Source organism: Lygodium microphyllum, chromosome 1 (genome assembly GCF_053477565.2).
Source record: "Lygodium microphyllum isolate KBCC chromosome 1, Lygodium_microphyllum_v1.1.10, whole genome shotgun sequence".
NCBI lineage: Eukaryota > Viridiplantae > Streptophyta > Polypodiopsida > Schizaeales > Lygodiaceae > Lygodium > Lygodium microphyllum.
The window spans coordinates 29,196,281-29,220,667 of record NC_141135.1 but is presented as its reverse complement, the minus strand read 5'-3'; positions in this window follow the sequence as shown (position 1 = coordinate 29,220,667).

The following is a 24,387-nucleotide window of genomic DNA, read 5'->3' as shown; positions in this document are numbered from 1 at the left end:
CTAACACTATCATGAATTGCTTCACCCTCTGAGGCCTTGGCACTACTGCTTGGCTCTCCTTCCTTCTGGGGGCTCATGGTGGCTAGCTCTTCTACACCAAAAGTCTCCTCGACTTACCTGTGCATGGCCTTGGCCATGTCTTCATCTTCCTTTCTCCTCAACTCTTTTGCCTATTCCTTTGATTTTCTTTTTCTCCCTTCTTCATCCCTTCTCGACTTCTCTTCCACTCTCTTTAGCTTAGCTACTTCCTTCTCCCTTCTCTACTCTTCAGCCCTCTTGGATTCTCTTTGGGCCCTCTTCAGCTCGGCTCATTCCTCCTTGGTCATTCTTTCTTTTGTTTCCTTCTATGGCTTTGATGGGGTTTTCTTCTTTGGTGCTTTGGGCTCTCTCAAACTGTGTCTCTTGCCCTTCCCTATCACTTATAGTCCTCTCACTAGACTTCTCCTGCTCGGGGTGTGGAAATCAGTCACACGGGTCTCCCCTACTTCCTTTTCACCTCCTTCAGCGTCCTTCGAGGCCTCTTGATGATGGCCATTAGCACTCCATCGAACCTGATGGTGGATGCCTTGGAGGAGGACTTTTTCCTAGTTGACCGTGTTGTGGACGTTGGGGACTCCCCACCTGCTCTACTGTTGTGCATGTGGCCAAGGATTTTGTCGAGTTTTTGATGGTCTTGCACAGGAAGGTGTTCCACTCCACCTCATTTGGGAATCTAGCTGCAATGATTTCCTGCAATGGTACCTTGATTCTAATCATAAAGGCGTTGTATCTTTGACTAGGGAAGAGGGCATGAACCATCTTTGCCTGCATTTGAATTTCAGGGTTTGGGATATCTGCCAAGCTTATCCCATCAACTATGTGCATGACATCCTTGCTCACTCCCAGCATGTTATACACATCCCTCCTTGGGTGTTTCTTAGTCCTCATGGCTAAACCCAGGGCCTTCTCCACCATCGCAGGGCTCAACTCCACCTCTACTTGGCAGGCTTCTTCTCCTCTTCTTACCATAATTGTGCCACCGTTTCTTTTGGCATGGAATCTCCTAAAAATTTTTGCCACTTACTGTAATTGATAGCCTGCCGCCCGACCTTCTCTACATACTTCTGTAGACTGCAATGGTCCACAAGTTGTTTTACAAATGGCTCCTCCATGATGGCATCTTCTAGGTTTAGGGTATGCTTGGACGTGAACTGGATGTAACCCCTCATTTCTATCATCAAGCCGTACTTTGCTTGCTCTTCCTCCGTGAACGGGAGCTTGGCACCTTTATCTTGCCCTACCATTTTAGGTTCTTGTCATATATCATAGCTCACCATTAGTTTTCTTGAGTCAACTTCCACAAGGAGGTATATAAATATACATGAAAGCTCTTAAGAATGTGAAATGCTTAAGTATAGAGTTAAATTTCCGCTTCAGGCAACCCACACAATTCAAAAATATCCATGATAATTTTTTCCACATTCTGAGTCTTGTCATTTAAACATTGATTGACGTTTAAGGCACATTTGTTTTCTTCTTTTCTAGTTTTCTTTTTATTCTTGTCTCCTTTTCACCTTACCCCCTTCCTCCCCTGGGAATGATTTGAATCCTTCCTAGGATTGGAGAGTGAAGGGTTAAGGGCATTTAAGTGCACATGGGTGGGACATTACCTTGCAGAAGCCAGGCATAGAATTGTGGATTATATTCCAATTGAGCATGGTGGTCCATATCGTGAGGTCTGATGCCTATGCGTGTGATATAGGTGAGGACATTAGTGATAAGATCACCAGAGTTGATCTTGCTAGAAATGTGTAGCTCTTCTTCAGTAAGAAATCGATCTAGGTAAGGGTGGCTCATGACATGATCTTCCAATGTGTGATCGATCATGAGTGATAGCCAATACCCTAAAAGTGGTAGGAGCTACGTAAGTGGGATCATACTCCGAGGTCTTAATGGTGCATCGCTGCTCAACATTGGTCATGATTTGGTAGCCTTCTTGTTCCCACTGGACTCGGAGAGCATACCACTTGCGTAAGAAGGATGAGTCATTATCGACTAGCTTGGGAAGTTCTTGGCTTGTGGTGGCAATGACTCTGCTCTTGGTTAGGAGGTGATTAGCTATTGTTTAAGGGCTTGGTCTTGAGATATCTCGGCATTGGCGATCAATTCCTCTATGACCATGGGGGTTTTTACCATCACAAATTCGTATTCCTCCCAGGTGCATGGCAAGGAGTGGACATTCGACTCTAAGGATGCATCAAGTAGACCTAGGTGTAAGAGCTCATAGCTCTTAGCAAGTAGGGTAAAAGTTGTTGAAAGGTAAGCATAGGAACTCTCCCTATGTTAGAGAGGATAAGGGTAGCTAGGTGTAAAAGGGCTGGAGGATAGGGGAAACCCTAACCCTAACTCCTCCAGTGGGATATAAACAGCCTAAAGTACACACTCAACTTAGAGGAGAGTGTATTAGTTGTACTTTGAGCAACTAACTAAACAAGATCTTGTCTTGTACTTGAGCTCTCTCTCTCCCTCTTGTGCACACTCTCTCAAGCCTTCAAATTTAATTTTCAACATGGTATTAGAGCCTTTTCTAATCTCTTCAGCTTCCTATACCATCAGCTTCACTAAGTGCACATGATTTTTTCCATCATCTTCATCTTTTACCTCTTGCCACCATAGCTAGCCAGACCCCTAATCTTAGGGGACCTGGGGAAGCCAAAAGAGAGCATTCCAGATCTTGACCTCAACTGAGGACTTCTTTCCCAACACAAGGCAACTTGGCATGGCACATTAGAGGGCGACATTATGTGACATGGTGGGGGACATTGTTTGAAACACAAAATTGACATAGTTTTTGGTAGCGTGATGTCTCCAGGCTTGGCATGGGTAGTAGGAGGTGCAATCTTTGTGGCCACCATAGGGCTTTCATAGCCCCCCTAGTGGGCCATCTCTCCCTAAGAGGGCTTGGGGAAATTTCATCTCTGCTGGTTGCTAGAAGCCAAACCCTAACTGTCACTTTCCTGGCAGTCATAGCCAGGAAGCTTCAAGCTTCTTCAACTTTCAAATTTTTCAATGTTTGGTCATTAACAATGATTTTAATCACTGACTCAACATTTTTTGAGTCAATTACTAATCTTGGAACTTTATCTCAGAGGTTATTGCACTTGGAAAGTCATCACCAAGCTCATCAAGACTGACATCTACCATCTCTAGCAACATGAGCTATAGATGAGTGCTTGTAAGCACTAAGGCACATTGCTCAATCACTGTTGTTATTAGTATTTACAAAATATGAATGTTTTTCATCAGAAAATTAAAACAACTAAGTACTTTACTTCATGTTGTAAGGCTATGTGTACAATTATAAACACATAGACCATCATACACTAAAATTGTATTGCACATCTTGTGTGGCCTTTATCAAGAACACTGGTCAATGAAATCAGAGGGATGAGTGTCATTGTACTCTCCTCGGAATCATCAGCAAGAAGCATTGAAATCATAGACCGTCGTTATCCAACACAAGGTTCATCCACTAAGCCATACCACAAGGAGGAGTTAGAAATCTAGTCATCATTGGTGAAGCCTAAAAAGACCATTAAACCTCGAAAGAAGACTGCACATAAGAAAGGACCACCCAGATCATATTTTGAAATATTACATATGTATGATTTTCAGCCTTTTTCCTCATTACAACTTTGATATCAAGTGTTTGATTTGCTTCCACATTCAGTGGCAAGGTTGTAAGAGACTAGACACTGCCCTTGTTCTAACAAGTGGCAATACCTTCCCAATGACCACAACATATGCTGAAGTCTGTCCTCAAATTTGGAAATTTAATGGAAAATATTTCCATCCTTGGCAGGTTTTGATCAAATACAAAATGACGAAAATAGGATATTGGCCCTTCATACGAGGAACCGAAGTAATTGACCCATCTAATCCCCTTGATGTAGAAGATGATGAACGGGCTCAGGACATCATCATGCCTCATTTAGATGAATCCTTAATTCATCACATTGACCAACTCTTAACTGCAAAAGAAAAATGGGATGAGCTCGAGAGTCTCTACGGTGCTACAGGGAAGAACTCCAAGATATTTCTCAAGATTGAGTTTTTTAGCTTGGAATACAAACAGGGAGAAGACCTAAGCAAGTTCATTTCACATATGAAGGGGCTTATGGCACATATTGCCTCCGTTCAGGCACCTATTCATGATGAAGATGCCATTGCCATCCTGCTAAAGTTTGTAAAGAAGGTTTTTCCAACCCTTGTGACTACCTTAACTAATATCCCAAACCCAACTTTAGCAAGTACCATCCAATCATGCCTGGATGAAGAGAAGAGAAACCATAATGAAGGGTCTTCAACATTTACTTCGCGTGAGGAAGTGTTAATTCATACAACTTCTACTAAGTGCTCCTTCTGTCACAAAAAGGGGCATATTATGAGCAACTGCTGGAAGAAATGCCATGAAAAAATGAAGTGCAATAACTGCAAAAAGACCAGGCATATCACCAGTAAGTGTCTTGGTGTTCCAGAAGTACCTAAGGAATTGGAGATCAACTTTGCCTCCTAATCCACAGATGATCGACTCTTTTGAGCCTTGTAACACTCTCTACCTATAACCTTTTATTGTAGCCTAATTTATAAAGGCCTCTCATTGATAATTAAGGGGAGGCATCCTATTTGTATCCAATGCCACTTGGCATTGAGGGGGGGTGTTGAAAGGTAAGCATAGGAACTCTCCCTATGTTAGAGAGGATAAGGGTATCTAGGTATAAAAGGGCTGGAGGACAGGGGAAACCCTAACCCTAATTCCTCCAGTGGCTATATAAACAGCCTAAAGTACACACTCAACTTAGAGGAGAGTGTACTAGTTGTACTTTGAGCAACTAACTAAACAAGATATTGTCTTGTGCTTGAGCTCTCTCTCTCCCTCTTGTGCACACTCTCTCAAGGCTTCAACTCTGATTTTGCAATAAAAGTGGCATCTAAATGCTTGATGCAAGTGACCAGGTCGTCTCCTGTGTTTTCAACTAGGTCTTTAGCCAATGTGAGGATTGATCGTCATTCATGGCTTTAAGTCCTGCTGGCGGGTAGGGTTGAAATGAGCTAGACAAGGGAGCTTCTAATGGCTGATCTTCAGGTGAGTCCTTAAGAGTAATGGCATCCTTAGGGACCATAGGTTGGGCTTGTGGCTGAGAGGAGGATGTGCTACACTTAGCTTGAGAAGTAGCTGGGTCAGTAGGCTCCTTGGGGGTTGTCAATTCAATGGGAGTCAACTATAGTTTTGGTCAATGGACTACCTATAGTGCCGACATCTTAGTGATCTTACGCTCTATGGGTTTAGTAGCTTTGGGCTCTATAGGCTTGGGTATGAGGGTCTCTTGGGGCATTTCTTCCTTAACTTCTATTCAATCTTGTGTAGATGGGTTTGAGGGTGACACTTGAGTAGTGCCCTTGATAGTTTTGGCTTTAGGCACCCATATCCAAGCATTGCCCTCGTAATAGCCTTGCACTTGCAATAAGGTTTTGGGAACCCATCGTGGCTTGACCATTCGTCTTTACCTGTATTGCCTATTCTATGGCCTCCTAACTCTTGGGTGTGAGTTTCTAGCATTGCGAGGTCATGTGTGCCTGCTTCTAGGAGGTGGGCCTTCATGTTTAGGCATCCATTTGAGCTGTGGTTCTTGGGCCTTGGCTCTGATTTCTACGGTTTGTTGGCATTGAGGTTTGGTGAGTTGTGACAAGTCACAACCCCCTCCTTAGGCTTGGTGGTGGGTTGCTTTATTGGTGGTTTTGTAGGCTTTGGTGGACATGCGCTGCCCTTACTGAAAGCCATGATTACGTATGTTGTCGATGGCTAGATGAATGCATTGTGATTGGTACTTGACATTAAAAAGTGTCTGCTTTTTAAATGTATGTCCTAACAGCGATTCCGTACCCGTATCCTTCATATTTGGCAACACATAAAAGATAATATATTTTTGGAATTTTTGATTGGACTACTAGTATGATTTCAATGAGATTGGAAAGAAGTATTGATAAGTATGGTTTATGAGATTGACTTAATAGGGCCTAGGATATTGATATCCTTTGGACCTCCTTTAAATTTACTTTATGATTTAGGATTGGCTAAAATTAGCTACCACTTGTTATTGTTGACATTCATGACAATTCTAAGTCTTTTTTTTTGCATGGATGTAGGTATAGTTACTAGCCTTGTGATCCTTGGTGAAGCTATTTGTTGTTGCCCAATATTCCACATGAAGAATTTGTATTTCTCATAAAGCTTCATTGTTTAGAAGCATCTTTCACTATTTAGAGGTAAAATTGATGATGAATACATTTGTTTTATACTTTTTCTCTTAAATATGTATAGTTTAGTTTTTATGGGATTTGTAACTAAAACACACACACTCTCAATGTCTGAGTTAACCTCTAACTAGGTTAACACTATACATATTTTAGAACTAGACTATAGTTTCTAATAGCCTTATTAACCTTGGTTACTATAGTACTCATGGATCTCTTCACTCGTGGAATTAGGATACAATACTAGTCTAATTGAGCTTGAACCTCCTCCAATTGCTATATAATCCATTTAAGCATGTTGTAAGGGCCTTGACTTCCATAAGAAACTTCTAGACTTTGAAGCCACTACTTGACTAACCCTCAAAGTCGTGTCTATGAATGATTGGATTGCACTTTTAGTTAAAGCTTGTAAGGAGAAAAATTGGTCGATAATCTTACAGGACTTTTTAGTCTCCCTTCCCAATGCCAATTGTGAGGATGCCTGTGATCTTGAATTCTACATATCCTCTTTACCTAGTATAGTGAACAAATTATACCAAGTTAATGGCGTGCACTTGATCCCCCTTCCTTCTATTGCAATTGAAAGTAATGATACTTCCTTGATTGACCCAGATTGGGTAGAGCTTAAAGAAGAAAATACTATATCTCTTACTAAAAAAGAAAGTCAAAAGGGACCAAATAGAATTGTTCCTCTTGCATTTGCTAGGTTGATCCCACTCCTTCCTCGTAGATAGCTAGAGCTTGATTATGTTTGGCTTGAACATAAATTATGGGATTTTGAATTAAAAAACCACTATAGCCCATTTTCATCCAATTACTGGCACTTATATGTAGCCTATCCCCAAAAGTTGTAGACAAATGCAAATCATCCACCACACCTCTCTTACCTAAATTAGCCCCCCCAACACACCCATTGTCGACATCATCTACTCATACTGTGACTTCATAAGGAGGAACACAACAACAAAAGGATACTTTCTTAAGCTTTTTCTAGTAGAGGATCTTTAACCTCCGAAAAGCCCAAACAATATAGAGGTACCATGGACATGTACAAAATCACCAAAGAGCTTGAGTACTCTAAAAATCCTAAATTGGTAAGATCTCTCATATCCAAAAGAAACAAGCTATTTAGACAATGTAGGTTAAAAAGACAGAGAAAAATGTTTATTCATATTTTATTTTGCAAACAAAGACTTTGATTTTATGAAACCTAGAGAAGTGTTTCTTGAGACAGTTGGCAATTTCGGTATCTTCAATTGTCATATTGCCTTTGTAAAGAAGTTTACTAGTTGCATCAGTAATTTTGCATATAAACCTAGAGAATTTTTTGAGGGGAGCCTTTTGATATAAATAAAAATTGTGTATGTATCAATTCAAAATAGATTCAAAAAATATTGCAAAAATGTTGATGAATATGAGACAAAGTCATCATAGATAATAGGCATATCTTTCATCATCCACTCATTGATATTTTTAGTAAAGTTCTTAATCATGTTCCATAAGTATCTCTTAATCCAAGTACCTCTTAATCCATTCAATCTTATAGAGGAACTGTGGAAGGGATAGCAAGACATTTGTCGAGTCTTAAATATTCACATTTGCCCCAAGAACAAAAGAGTGTAAAAGAGTGGAATAGATGGGTAGGACACGGGGTTAGCATGCAAAATACCCGATTACACTGATGGGGTATCTAATGTGTTTAGAGACTCAGTTAGGATATCAATTATTGCATAATCAAGGCTCTCTTTATCTTCCTTCTAGCTTTCATGACTTCCTTCCTCTCTTTCTCTCTCTTTTGTTAGTCTTTTTCTCTCCTCTTCTCTCTCTCTCTTGTCCTCTTCACTACAATTGGTATTAGAGCACAATGCTTTGATGCTTTTCTTTCTCTTTCTTTTAGATCTACTTTCCCTTTCAAAATGATAAAACCATAGTTAATTCAAGTACACATGAGTAATACAAGCAAGGATGGTAGCTTTCTTGAAGGCACACAAGCTACGGTAGGAGGCTTGGACACATCTATAGGCTATTACATGTTTTTTGTATATGATAGAAAACTCTAGGAGCATCATAAATCAAATGTGTTGTACACATAAGCTAATTCTCCTATTGTCAATGCATAAAGGTGCCCTAAGAACCACATGGAAAGTAGGTAGTAGCATGAGAATAGAAATTGGAGAGTTTTGAAATGGCATGACAGATAAAACACCAAGAGGATTGCCATACTAAAATAGACTAATAGATCCACTCTTGCTATCTATTAAAATATCAAGAGAGCCACTTCTAGAAAACTGAGTTTTTTGTTCATTGGGATAACCAAGTATAGAGCTCAACTAACTTTTCTGCAGTTCCATACTATCAATACTAGTCCCACTTGCATATCCCCAAAGAGATAAGGAGTCATTTGCATTGAAAGCAACACAAGAATCATCTACATATTGTTATTGTAACTAATGGAGATATAAAGGATGTGGCAAGCCTGAAGTCCCTGTTTGACTTGCATATTGGACCATTATGGGAGCATGAATTTGGGAAGAAAAGTCCATCCATTGATCATGGAAGAGCTATTGGAGCTTTTGCAGGGGGATTTTGCATTTGGATTGTGCTCTCATATTGATTCTTGAAGGCATTCTACATCAAGCTTACTACAAGTTACTCTTTCCATTCTTGTTCTCTCTCTTTCTCATTTCCAATTGTTGAGCTAAATCTACTTGTTGGACCTAAGGATTGAATCTTGCCTTGTAATACAAGATTACTTATGGGAAATTTGATCATTTGGTTGATGCTTACCCATAACATTCCCTTGTGATGCATTTTTCGATTTCATCATAAAGAAATTATTAAGCCATCATAAAAGGATAAGTTAGTATGCAGTGAGTTATTGGACTGCCAAGGTAGGCCTCTCTCTTATCCATCCATTGTCCATTCCATGCATTTCATGAAAAGGCCCAAAGTTTCCTTTCCTACATGCATTTCATGCTGATTGTCTTAAATTTTTTTTTTCCCATGTATATATATACTATCGAGGAAAAGGCCGATGCTAGGTGAGGTGGCAAGAGAAGAGTGAGGTGACCCTCCCTTGCCACTAAAGAACCTGAAGGGGTGCACCACCTGACCCTAGGGAAACTTTGCCCATCTCCCAATGCTCTAGAGATTGATACTTGTATGCACATGTAGATACATTCAGCAAAGAGCCCAAAATCTTGAAGAAATTCACTTGGCATAAGGCTAATGTATTGGCAAGACATCTATGTTATGCTCTTAGGATGTATGTAATGAAGGGGAGTCGTATGTCATTTGGAATCTCTGTTGAGATTGCATATGTAGGTTGGCTCATTGATGTAGGCCTCACATGTATGTACATGATACTGAGTATGTATTTTATGATGATCATGATATGTCATATGCTTTTTAGCCTTGAGGTATAACAATGGAAATTTGGGTCAAGACAAGTAGTGCACTAGGTGTAGGCATTTTAGGACTACTATAATAATTAGCTAAGGAAAGAAGAGGTGGCACATTGAATGTGCCATAACCAAGGATGGACTATGTGGGTATAGTCTAGTTGTAGAATCATTGGTGTATTCTCATGTCGATCACCTAACATGTCACTGAATAATATTGAACCACATCACTAAAATGCATAGTGGATGCCAAATTATGTAGAGCTTGACATCTCAACACTCCCCCTCAAGCTTAGTATAAGCTCGTAAACTCTGAGCATAGTCCTAAAACATTGAAGCTTCTCAATTCCAAAGACCTTAGTGAAAATTTCAGTAGTTTGATCCTCTTTGCTGACATGAAACAAGTCAATATCACTTGCCAGAATCCACTCCCGAATGAAATGGTAATGGACCTCTATGTGTTTGGTCCACACATGATACACTAGGTTTCTAGCCAATGGAATGCTACTAAGGTTATCACAGTAAATGATAACCTTGTTGTCTACTTGTATCCCCAAATCGCCAAGTAGCTTGTGTAACCAAGCTACCTCACATGATGTAATTGCAACACCTTTGTATTCTACCTCTGTACTGGACAAGGCAACTATTGACTGTTTCTTCTTGCTCCAAGTAAAAGTAGCACTCCCAAAGGAAAACATAAAACCAATGGTAGATCTCTTGTTTGAAATACTACCCAATATACATATATGTAATCATGCAAGTCCAATGGTATACCTACTCCATAGAATAAGACATATTCTAATGTGGGCTTGACGTAGGGCAATATGCACTGCACTACATCCAAATGTGGCTTTCATGAAAGTTGCATAAATTGACTCTCCAAACCAGCTGTGTAGTTTAGGTCTAACTAAGTGATTGTCAAATAGATAAGGCTACCCACAATTTTCTCATACATAGTAACATCCTCAATTAAGTCACCCTCATGTGCACTAAGCCTAGCATTAACATCCAAAGGTATAGAAATAGACTTGCAATCAGCCATACCATACTTCTTCAATATATACAATGCATACTATCTTTGTGACAACCATATACCCTCTCGAATCTTGATTTTTCTAATAAAATAGTGAAGCTCTCCCAAATCCTTTATCTCAAATTTAGCCTTGAGGAGACCCTTCACATTGTCAATCTCTATCTCAGTATCATTCACACTGATCAAATCATTCACATAAATAACAATAAGCAAAATACCTACATCACTCTTGTATACACAAAGTGAGTGATCAGCCTACACTTTGAGAAATCCAATGCTGACAAGGTCTTTTGCAATCCTATCGTGCCATGCCTTTGGTGCTTGTTTTAGCCCATACAAGACCTTATAAATCTTGCATTCTTGGTGCACAAATCGGATGCTGTATGCATACGTAGCGAGCACCGGAAGGTCCCCAAGAACAAAAAAACTCTACTTTTGCACAAAAAACAAGAGAGAAGACTTGCACAACTTGAAGCAAAAGACTAATTGGGTACAATCTCCCCCCATGCCTTGTATGACCACTCCATAAAGCATGTATTTGATATATCATTCATCTCCAAGCTAAAAAAAAAGTCCAAATTTACAATTAGCACGCTTTAGCTTTTGTGTTTGCTTTTGTCCAACTAAAGAATTAAAGCGGTTGGGTGCCTAAAGAGTCGGGCTGTGCCCAAATACAATGTCCAATAACAAATATTTAAATCGTGTGCCTATGCACATACAAAATAATAAATAAATGTCAGGCACTTCAATAAATAAGCGCGTCAAAATAAATATTGGTGCCATGCCTAAGATGCGCGCCCATCAAAATGATAATTTCTTCTAAATAACTTGAATACACGCTATCACCCAGTGCTTCCCAATGCCACTGCTGCCTGCTCTACACATCAACTGAAATATTCACAATTGTTAGAAAATAATAAAATTAAATCAATAAAAGTGAATACCTAGCAGTCTTCAGCTATAAAATAAATAAATTGGTTAGAACTCAATCCTAACCTTAATTTATTACGAATGCGCACTCTAAACTCATAAACGTCCATTAATTTAAATATGTATTTTGCAAAATCACCCACTATGGAATCATCCACTTACACATTAAATTAACGAGTCACCCAAAAAGAACAGGCGTCTCCCATTGACTTTTTGCACAAGGAATCCACCTTGTGTATGAGCCCCAGCAACAAATATAATTTTACAGAATCCACTGCAAAATCTCACGGAATCCACCATGGAATATGCCTCCTGGCATCATATCCCCGGGGTGGGATAGCAATTGAGCTCAATGTGGAGCCAACAGTGAGGGGTAAGCACTTAGGTCTCGAGCGTGCATCCATTGGACCTCTTCAATTAGATGATTTTGAAACTTAACAAAATATCTAGAATATCTACGGCCAGTTCTAGTGGTCATAAAGTTAGTATCTAGAATAGTTTCATGTTCAAGGATTTTAGTTTTTTTTTCTAATAACGGAGGGTTTTCATAGATAGGATGTACAGGTAATTGGCCTCTAAAAGGTTGTAATAAATTGATATGAAAAGTGTTGTGGATTTTTCAGTGTTGTGGTAATTCTAGTTTAAATGCATTGTCATTGATTTTGTGAATGATCTTGAAAGGTCAATAAAATCTAGGAGCTAACTTTACAATAGGATGTTTGTCAACACTTTGTAATCTTCGCTTTTCAATGAGTAACCAAACATAATCATCAACTTTGAAACTCATAGCTTTTCTTTTCTTGTTAGATTCTTTTGTGTATGATTGCTGGGCTTTCGCAATCATATCTTTAACTTCATCAAAAATAGTAGCATGCATGTTAGCAATATCATCAGCAGTTTGAACTTTGTTTGACAATGATGTAACAGGTGTAGGCAATCTATATCCATAAATAATTTCAAATGGTGCTTTTTGTGTAGCTGTATGTGGTGTGTTATTGTATGCAAACTGAAGTAAATGTAAATGTGTATTCCATGTTTGTGGTTTTGAAATTGTGTATGTATGCAAAAGATCTAAAATTGTACTGTTAGTAGCTTCTGTTTGCCCATTTGTTTCAGGATGAAATGCAAATGAAAAATCAAACTTTGTTCCTAAATTAGCAAACAAAGTAATCAAAAAATTATTGCAGAATCTAGAATCACGGTAAAAAATAATAACTTTTGGCAAACCATGATTAGTGAAAACAGTTTTCAAAAACAATTGAGCAGCTTGAAATGCAGTTAATATTTTCTTGTATGGAATGAAATATACTTGTTTGTTAAACCTATCGACAATAGTCTAAATCATATCATGATTAGCTTTAGTGTATGGCAAACCAGTGATAAAATCCATTGAAATCTGTTCCCATGGTCGTTCTAGAATTGGTAAAGGCATTAATAAACCATATTGTTTACCATGGTGTCGTTTAACTCTTTGGCAAATTAAACATTCAGATACAAATTTAGATACATCAGATTCCATGTGTGGCCAATAAAAATATTCAATCAGTGTATGCAAAGTAGAAATAATTCCTCTATTGCCTTGGTATGGGGGACAATGAATTTCGTGCAAGACAAATGATCAAAATGGAACAGTTACACATAATCTTTTTTCATAGAACATAAATCCATCAGCGTAAGACAATGAATCAATTGGAATCTAGTTATTTGCAACTAATTGATTTCAATCAGCTTGAAAACTAGGGTCTTGGTCATAGGTATCTTTCATAGGAAGAAGAGAATCAAAAGATATCACAGAGATATTATGAATAGTTGGTCTTCTACTTAAAACATCGGCAACAACATTCTCTTTTACGGGTTGATATTGTATGAGTGGATGAAAACTTTGAATAAAAGCAGCCCATTTAATGTGTCGGTTAGATATTTGTGGTTGACTAAGGAGATGTTTAATACTTTGTTGGTCAGTTTTGATTATGAATTCAAATTCCATTAAATAGTGTTTCTATTGATGTAAAGCTTGTACTACAGCTAGCAATTCCTTATCATAGCTAGAATACTTAAGTTTAGGGGTTTAAGTTTGTAGCTAGAGTAGGCTATGGGATCGGAATCTTGCATAAGGACTGCTCCTATTCTAGATCCACTAGCATCAGTGACTACTAGGAAAAATGGTCTATTGAAGTCAGGTAATTGCAATACAGGAGCATGAGGTAAAGCATGTTTCAGTAAATCAAAGGACTTTTGTTGATTGTCGGACCAATGATACACAATGCCTTTCTTTAATAATTTTGTCAAAGGTAATACAAGCAATGAAAAATTTCTCACAAATTTTTTGTAAAAGCTGTAAGACCTAAGAAAGAACATAATTTGTGCACATTTTTAGGTATCGACCAATTCAAAATTGCTTCTATCTTTTTAGGGTCAACTTTAATACCTTTAGATAAAACAATATGTCCTAGGTATTCAATTTGTGTTTGGAAAAATTCACTCTTTTCAAGATTAGCATATAATTGATTCTCTTTCAATAATTTGAAAACCAAAGATAAATGTTTATAATGCTCGTTTTCATTCTTACTGAAAACCAATATGTCATTAAAGAAAACAATGACACAATGTTGATGCTTCAAAAATATATGATTCATCATACGACTGAATGTGGTTGGTGCATTAGTTAATGACAAAACTGCAAGTAGAGGGAGACTAAGATGAAACAAGCACAGGTTAGAAGGTCAATGTCAACTTCTCCTCCATTATTCTCCAACCATTCCTCCAACAGTCTACCCACACTAAAAATGGTATCCTCAAGGATAGATACCCCCAAACTTAAGGACACTTTACATACAACAATATGATAAGGCTTAGACTATGCCTTAGACTTTGGCTTATTTCTCAACACTCCCCCTCAAGCTCAGAATGAGCTTGCAAAGGTAATACTCCAAGTGCACTCCTGAAGTATTCAAACTTATCTTTACCTAATGTTTTGGTAAAGATATCAGTAACTTGGTCATTGGTCTTCACATGGACCAAGTCAATCTCTCCATCAATGACTTTTTCTCTAATGAAATGATAGTGCACTTCTATGTGTTTTGTTCTTGCATGGTAGACTGGGTTCTTTGCCAACATAATGTTTCTAACATTATCACAATACATAATGACTCCACCATCAATCTCTATCCCCATGTCATATAGGATCAATCTCAGCCATGCTTGCTCACATGCTGCCAATGCAATACCTCTATACTCTGCTTCAATGCCTGATAAAGCAACTGTAGGTTGCTTCTTACTGCTCCAACTTACCATGGCTGATCCAAATGAGAATGCATAGCCACTAGTAGATCTTCTATCCATAGAGCTACCTGCCTAGTCTACATCTGAGTATCCAAACAATGTAGGCTTGATTCCTTTTTCATAAAACAGCCCAAATCCAGCTGTCTTCTTCACATATCTAAGAACTCTTCTTACTACATCCAAATATGATTTGCATGGTTTTTGCATAAACTGACTTACCAATCCAACAACGTAACTCAAGTCTGGTCTTGTAATGGTGGTCAAGTAGATAAGACTACCAACCATCTTTCTGGACATAGTAACATCCTCAACATAAGATCCATCATCCATCAACTTAGCATTTTATTCCAATGGTGTATCAACCGGTTTGCATCTTGTCATGCCATATTTTTCCAACATCTCCAATGCATATTGCCTTTGTATCAGCCATATACCATGAGGTGTGTCAATAACCTCAATACCCAAGAAGTATCTCAACAAACCAAGGTCCTTTATATCAAACTCTTTATGTAACCCATGCTTGACTTCAGTAATCTCCTTCTCAAGTGTACCTATAATAATGAGATCATCAACATAGATGACCACAACAACCATACCATCTTCTGTATGCCTCACATAAAGTGAATAATCAGCTTTGCTTTGCTGAAATCCCATACTGCATAAGAATTTGCTGATTCTATCACACCATGCTCTTGGTGCTTGCTTCAGTCCATATAAAGCCTTCTTCAACCTGCATACATAATGTGGGTATTTTGGATCCACATAGCCCTCTGGTTGATCCATGTACACTTCCTCTTCTAAGTTGCCATTCAAAAATGCATTTTTCACATCCATTTGATAAAGCCTCCAACCATAGATAGAAGCCAAAGTAATTACCGATCTTACTGTCGTCATTTTAGCTACTGGACTAAATGTTTCTTCATAGTCCAAACCATAAGTTTGTGCATATCCTTTTGCAACTAGCCTTGCTTTATACCTTTCAAGAGAACCATCCGACTTACATTTGACCTTATAAACCCATTTACATCCAATGGACTTCTTGCCATAAGGTAGTTTCACCAAATCCCAAGTCTTGTTTTTCCTTAGTGCATTCATCTCTTCATCCATTGCTTGTCTCCACTCTTTGCTCTCTACTGCTTCTTCAAAGCAAGTAGGCTCCACATGTTGTACATAAGAAACCATGTATACTGTGTGTCTCATCTGATCTAGCATGTGGTGGCACATACTTTCCTGCACTTCTAGTGCCAGGCGTTTTAACATGTGGAATGCCATACTCATCATCTACAGATTCATCTTCTGAACTTTCAGTCATTGGTCTCTTACCTTTTGCAACTTCTGCACTCCTTTGTGTATTTCTCAATCTACCACTCCATGGACTGTAGCTGCCACTGCTTTCCACATTCTCTTGAGGTCCTAAAGCATCTTCCACATGCTGATTTTCAGTTTTACTGTTTGCTGAAATTTTCTTTCCATAGCCATTATCATCATTGCTTTCATAGGAATCAACATCCACTGCAATTTTGGGCTTGTACCATGATTCATATTCACTGAATTTGACATCCCTGCTTATGTATACTTCCTTACTCACTGGATCATAGCATTTGTATCCCTTCTTCTCATCAGGATATCCAAGGAAAATGCATTTTACAGCCTTAGGTTCCATCTTCTTTCTCAAATCATTCGGAACATGAACATAACAGACACATCCAAAGACTCTAAAATATGCAACAGTGGGTTTCATGCCATACATTTCTCATATGGTGACATATTATGAATCAAGACTATAGGTGTTCTATTCATAATGTGAACTGCAGTATGCACTGCTTCTGCCCAATATGACAATGGCATGTTCATTTGGTTCATCATTGCCCTTGCAACCTCTGCAATAATCCGATTCTTCCTTTCAGCCACACCATGTTGCTGAGGTGTATACCTGCATGTCAATTGCCTTTTGATACCATGATCTCTCAAGAAGTCACAAAACTCATATGACATGTACTCTCTACCATTATCTGACCTCAAACATTTTATGTAGCATCGAAACTGCTTTTCAGCCAGATTAAATTCCAAGAACTTTTCAAATGCTTCACTTTTATGCTGCATAAAGTACACCCAAGTCATCCTGCTAAAATCATCAATGAAAGTGATATAGAATCTACATTTTCCGCTCATGGAAACATTCTGACATGGGCCCCAAATATCTGAGTGTATTATTTCCAAAGGATAGCTGCTTATTCTCCCCCTCTTTGGAAATGGCAATCTGGACTACTTGCCAAATTGACAAGCCTCACATACATGATCAAAATTCACATATCCTAAATGCGGTAAACCACGGACTATCTGTTTTGATTGCATTTGCTTCAATCTTTGCAAATTAACATGACTAATCTGTCTATGCCATAATTCCACATCCTTATCTTGCCCATGTCCTCTCTCAACATACATAGAGTTTTGAATCACTGGAGTACCTACATCCAAAGCAAACAATCTCCCTTTCTTTCTACCATGAGCAATCACCCTGCCAGTTCTCCCATTATGGAACTCTTCAATGAAACATCCAAACTTATTGAATCTCACCTGCAATCCTTGATAACCGATGCTAGGTTCTTAGTTATTGTGGGCACATAAAGTACATCACCAAGCTTGCTCTCAATCCCATCTTTAGTAACAAGTGGCACACTACCAATATGAGTAATTTTGTGTAAAGTATCATCACCAGTGGCAACATATTCATCATTCTGCACTTGCTCCTTGCTATCAAACCACTCAGCATGATGAGTCATGTGGTTTGTAGCTCCTGAATCCAAAAACCAGTCATTTTCATGAGGAGGATGAGTCATGCTCCCAAGCACATGCTCCATAGCAAATAAATGACCTCTAGGCAATCCACATCTAGGTCCATAACCTGTACCATCATAAGTGCCTGCATAGTGGCCATATTGGGTCCTTCCACGACCCCTAGACATAGCATTCTGTTTCTAATAACAATCCCTCTCAAAGTGACCAAACTGCCCATAATAATGACAAGTGCCATCTCTTTGTGAAGAAGGACTAGACCGTCCTCTACCTCTAGGGAAAGATCTCCCCCTGCCTCTATGCATGAAGTCACCACGACCAAAGTTGCCTCTTCCACGAGCAAAACCATAATTACTACAACTAGGTGAAGAGCCTCTAGCTCTAGATGAGCTGCCACGACCTCTCTGGTGATAGAAAACACTATCTCCACCTGCATTTTTGCCACTGCTAGATGCATTCAATCCCAACTTGATTTCTCCTGTAAGTAGCAATCCAATAAGCTCCTCAAAGTTAGGCATAGAGCCTCCCCTAATGGAAATAGAGGTATCCAAAGATTTGAAAGCTGGTCCAAGCCCATTTAGTGTCACTGACACTAAATCATCATCATCAACAGGTGCATTAATGGATGCAAGGTCTTTTGAAATTTGCTTGATTTCTGCCACATAGTCACTGATATTGCGATTGCCTCTCCATGCACCATGTAATCTCTGCTTAAGTTGTATCTTACGAGCCTCTGTACATGTTCCATACATTTTTTCTATGATTTCCCATGCCTCCTTACAAGTGCTTGCCTTTTTTATATGAGGAATCAATGTTTCTGAAATACATATGGAGATCCAATGCAAAACCTTCTTGTTCTTCCCAGTCCAATCCTTGTACGCTTTCTTTTGCTCGGGAACTTCTGGACATTCGTAATCACTTGTTATGAGATCCCATAGACCTCTACCCATCAAAAAATTCTCCATCCTGTAAGACCATACACTATAGTTGTCTTTGATCAATTTGTCCCCCATGATCTGAGTGATCTGTGCCATGTTAGACATTATGACTGTTGCAAATTCAGAAGAAAACAACAATACAAACTGTCCAGAATTGGTATTCAGCAATATGACTGTCATACATGTGTCCAAAAACTGTCATATACATCCATCCATGATGCCAACATGTCATACATTCAGTTCCCAGCAAGAAACATCCAAATCGGATTCCACACGATGTCTGTATGACCCAAAATGCATTAAAACATGGGTCTAAAGTTGACCACTTTTCCTGCCATTTTTAAATTTCTTTTGGCTCAAGTTTATCAAGCAAGGTATTTGGTTTTTCCTGTAGATTGTGGCATATTCTGGAGTCTTGGCCTGTATTTATGGCATTTGAAGCACACTATCCCTGCACTTGGCACTTCTACAATGGAACACTTCATCCATAATATTTTGCCAACAGCAAGATGTGGACCTAGCCTTGCATTTCTTTTCATTAGGACAGCAGCTGGCTTCTTGGTTTTACTATAACCAGCTACAAGATGTCACTCTCTCCTGCTGTGATGAGCACAGAGCAACACAAACTCTGTATTTTCTTAAAAGGTAATGATTACTGATTATCCCATCAGCTTCTTTAGGATGTACTTGCAACAAATAGAAACTGGCAGAATACAGGGTTGACCTCCAAAACTGATCATTGCATCATAGGCAAAGATCCTCCTGCAGCTAAAATCTGTTTCTTCAGTTGTAGAAAAGTTTCTAGCTTGTTCTTGACCACATAAAACTCTTGCTTTATCTGTTGCAAAGATTGTAGGCACCCTTCCCTGGTTTGAGCTATTAGAATGAGGATGATGATGACGACTGAGGATGATGATGACGACGATGACTGTACTGGCCACAAGAAGAAGGAGGCACTCTCTCTCATCCCTCTCATTCCCTTGATGTCTCCTACACACATACACACTGCCCAACCTCTGTTCGAGGAACTTGTGATCTAGCTCCGCTAGTTGGAACCGCCTGCCCATCAACAACTCAGTGGCTCGCCTGAGTTCACGAAGTTGCGCCGCAAACCTCCTCTCTTCGTCCTGTACTGGGTCAGCAGAGCGTGGTTCTAAGCACTGACAGAATGGGGGACAAACAAGCCAGTCTCGATGCCATCAACAAGGAAACTGTTGATCTAGAGAACATTCCAGTAGAAGAAGTCTTCGACCAACTTCGATGTACTAGGGGCAGCATTGGTTTGCTCACTCAGCTCGATGGACTACCGGTCTTGAGCTTGGACAACAATGCATTCAATGGCTCTCTGCCGAATTTTGCCAATTGGAAATACATGAAATGTTGTGCATTCCCTGCCTCTACACACTCACTCAGACACCATGACAGTCGAGGAGAGCGCTACTGACCTCGCCTCCGAGCTTAAGCAGCAGAAGCTCTAGGATGATCCACTGGTTGAGGACCATGATGATGATGATGACGATGCCCCTGAACTAGATGGGGAAGATGGTGGCCTCAGCACTCAATTACAGACACAGGCTGTTGAACAGATTAAAGCCCCCGATTTGTCACATGAAATCACGAAATCATCTGCAGCTGAGCCTGAAGATGATGAAGAGGTGGACGAGACTGGTGTTGAGCCTAAGGATATCGAGTTAGTTATGACATAGGCTGGAGTATCATGATCTAAAGTAGTGTCTGCTATGATACCAAATGACAAAACTGCAAGTAGAGGGAGACTAAGATGAAACAAGCACAGGTTAGAAGCTCAATGTCAACTTCTCCTCCATTATTCTCCAACCATTCCTCCAACAGTCTACCCACACTAAAAATGGTATCCTCAAGGATAGATACCCCCAAACTTAAGAACACTTTACATACAACAATATGATAAGGCTTAGACTATGCCTTAGACTTTGGCTTATTTCTCAACAGTTAAACCAAAAGGCATAACAAGGAATTCATAATGTCCAAATTGTGTTCTAAATGCAGTTTTGAAAATATCAGATGTGTTCAATCGTACTTGATGGTATCTAGATTTAAGGTCTATGTTGCTAAATATTGTAGACCCTTGTAGTTTGTCCATAAGATCGTCTACCCTAGAAATCAGATATCTATTCTTAACAATGATCTTATTTAGGGTACGATAATCAATGCACATCCTATATGTATTGTTTTTCTTTTTCACTAATAGGATAGGTGCACCAAATGGAGAACTACTGGGTCTATGAGTCCTTGGGTTAATGATTCTTCAACTTGGACTTGAATTTCTTTCTATTCATTTTGGTTATGTCTATATGGTGCTTTACATGGTGGTTGTGATCCAGGAATTAGGTCTATTTTGTGATATTTGGGACATATAGGTGGTAAGCCAGGTGGTAAGTCAGCAACAAAACAATCTTGAAATCGTGAAAGAAATTATGCGTGCTTAGGATGCATTTGATTTTCTTTAACTTCAATTTCATTCACCCATATTAAGTAGGATTTGCTACATTTTCATAATGCACATTTAGCTTGTGTATGACTAAGCAATGGAAAATTATCGAAAGTGTGCATACCATGCAATGTGATTTGTTTCCCATTAGAAAAAATCTTCATTGAATACGTGGAATAATCTATATCGGGATTATACTGATGACGCCAAGGCATTCCTAAGATAATGTCACTAGATTGTAAAGGCACAACTAAGATATTTCTACGTTCAACATAATCACAAATTTTAATATCTAAGTTATGCACTTCTTGTGTTCCATTGTATCTAGTGCCTAAGAATATAGCCTTGATGTGATAATGAGTGGAAACAGTATGTAAATTCAATTATTTGACCAATTTTGCAGAAATAAAATCATGTGTGCTCCCATCATCATGTAAAACAATCTTTTCTTTACCATGCACAAGACATTTCATCGTTAATAAAGAATGGGGATTTGGCATACTTGGTATAGTACCTGAAGTAGTATCGATATCGTCATCGTCTTCCGTAAAATCTGGCATTTCTTATTGTTCTTCATCTTTTATCACTTCCAAATAGTTGATGTGAACAGTCGGATTTTTGGATTGACAATTCACGGCTAGATGTCCAAGTTGATGACATTTGTAACAGACTATGTGTTTGGCCTTAGACACAATGTTGGTTATAGTGGGAAGTTTAGGAATGTTGGGATTTGGCTGGAAAGATGGCTTAGGGTTTGGATTTGTGTTTGATGGTAAAGTAGGGGTCGTGTCCAAGTTTTACGGAATGAAGATGGAAGGAAATGATTTTGATTGAATCTTCAAAAATTGAATTGAATTGTTTTGAACCAAAGTTACCATTAGTTTGAAATTGTTGTGGTCACTTCTCTCGTCCTCGAATTTTGTCTTCAGTATCATGCGCCAAGGAAATTGCATCTTCGAGAGTCGTTGGCTTGAACATGTTCACCTCTGCATAAAAATGTCCAAGTAAGTCAGACATAAACTTGTGTTTATGGGTTGCCTCAGGTACATCTTTGAGCATTCGAAGTTGCAATAAAGCATTCCAAAAACGTTCGATATATTGTGAAATAGGCTCACGATCCCTTTGTTGCAGAAGATCCCACTGTTTGATTGCTTTTTCATAGAATTGGGGTGGAAGAAAATTCTGCAAAAAATTCTTTTGGAAAGTCTCCTAAGTAGTAGGACAATCAATGCTTTTGCAGACAACAGTCCACCATAGGGATGCTCTGTCCACTAAATGATTAGTGACACACTTAATTTTGTCTTTCTCAGCATACTGTTCTTCATAGAAATAATCATCAAATTGACTGATAAAAGCAAGTACAGTCTTTCCATCGCGTGACCCATTGAAAGTACAAAAGTTAAAATTTCTTTTACTTATCGTTGTTTCTTTTCGAATAGATTGCGCTTCAAGTGTCACATTGATCGTACGTCGTATAAGATCTTCACATTATGGTCCATTTTGATCGGCGGTAGATCGTTGCAGATTGGCCAATTGAGCTTGCAAAGTTTGATGTGATCTTCGTTCCTCTTGAAGCTGCATTATAATTAGGTCCAGTTTTTGCTTCATCGTTAGTTCCGGTAAATCACCTTCAGCCATAAAATCTTCTATGGTTTGATCGGACATCCTGCAAAATTTCAAACAACCTCACACACTCGAAATCTTGTTAACAGGATGAGCATAGCTCAAAGTTGAATTTACAAGGCTTATTTTAAAAAAAAAGACTTTTTGAAATATTTCTTCTCTGCGGATGTTGAAGTTGATGTCATGGTGAACAGGGGCTTGCAGAGAAGTACAAAACTGGTTCGGGAGTGTTGCAGTGTGAACAACCTCTATAATAAGATTGAAATTGAATTTTTGAGCCTTAGTAAAGCTAAAGAGCTTTAGGCTTTAAGTAATAGAAGTTTTCAACTTAAATCGTTGATTTCTGAGGACGTCGGCAGCTTTTGAATGGCAACGGCGGCGATCAGTACATGCTGCCACCGCTGTTGTGGAATTTTATGGCTCAAGCTTTTTAAAGCTTTCTCTTTAAGCTTTCAAACTTAATCTTCATAAAATTGCTTGCTTGTTTCTTTGAGAAGTAGAGGAGTTAACAAAGGAACTTCCCGGGTGGTCCTTCGCCTATAAAGGCTGGTACTTCGCGATCCAAGTGCGTAGCAGGGGGTTCTTCATTGCCAAGAACACGTTGGTATTGACGGATTATCGAGAGACTGACTGTAGAGCTTGATCATTCCAGGAGCTTTGCCTTCACGCGAGATGGTAAGCGATTAGAAGCCCTCGATCTCAGCTTCGCTCTGATACCATTGGTGCATAGATTGGATGTTGTATGTGTATGTAGCGAGTGTCGGAAGGTTCCCAAGAACAAAAGAACTCTACTTTTGCACAAAAAACCACACGACATGAAGCAAAAGACTAATTGGGTACAATCTCCCCCCATGCCTTGTGTAAGCGCTCCACAAAGCATGTATTTGATATATTATTCATCTCCATGTTTTAAAAAAAACCCAAATTTATAATTAGCACGCTTTAGCTTTTGTGTTTGCTTTTGTCCAACTAAAGAATTAAAGCAGTTGGGCGTTCAAAGAGTCGAGCTGTGCCCAAATACAATGTCCAATAACAAATATTTAAATCATGCGTCCATGGGCATACAAAATAATAAATAAATGTCAAGCGCTTCAATAAATAAGCGTGTCAAAATAAATATTGGTGCCGTGCCTAAGATGCGTGCCCATCAAAATGATGATTTCTTCTAAATAACTTGAATACACGCTATCACCCAGTGCTTCCCAATGCCACCGTTGTCTGCTCTACACATCAATTGAAGCATTCACAATTGTTAGAAAATAATAAAATTAAATCGACAAAAGTGAATACCTAGTAGTCTTCAGCTACAAAATAAATAAATTGGTTAGAACTCAATCCTAACCTTAATTTATTACGAGTGCGCACTCTAAACTCATAAACGTCCATTAATTTAAATATGTATTTTGCGGAATCACCCGCTATGGAGTCACCCACTTGCACATTAAATTAACGAGACGTCGGAAAAGGACATGCGTCCCCATCAACTTTTCGCACAAGGAATCCACCTTGTGTATGAGCCCCGGCAACAAATATATTTTTACAGAATCCACCGCAAAACCTCACAGAATCCACCATGGAATATGCCTCCTAACATCAATACTCATCAATATAACTAGGTGT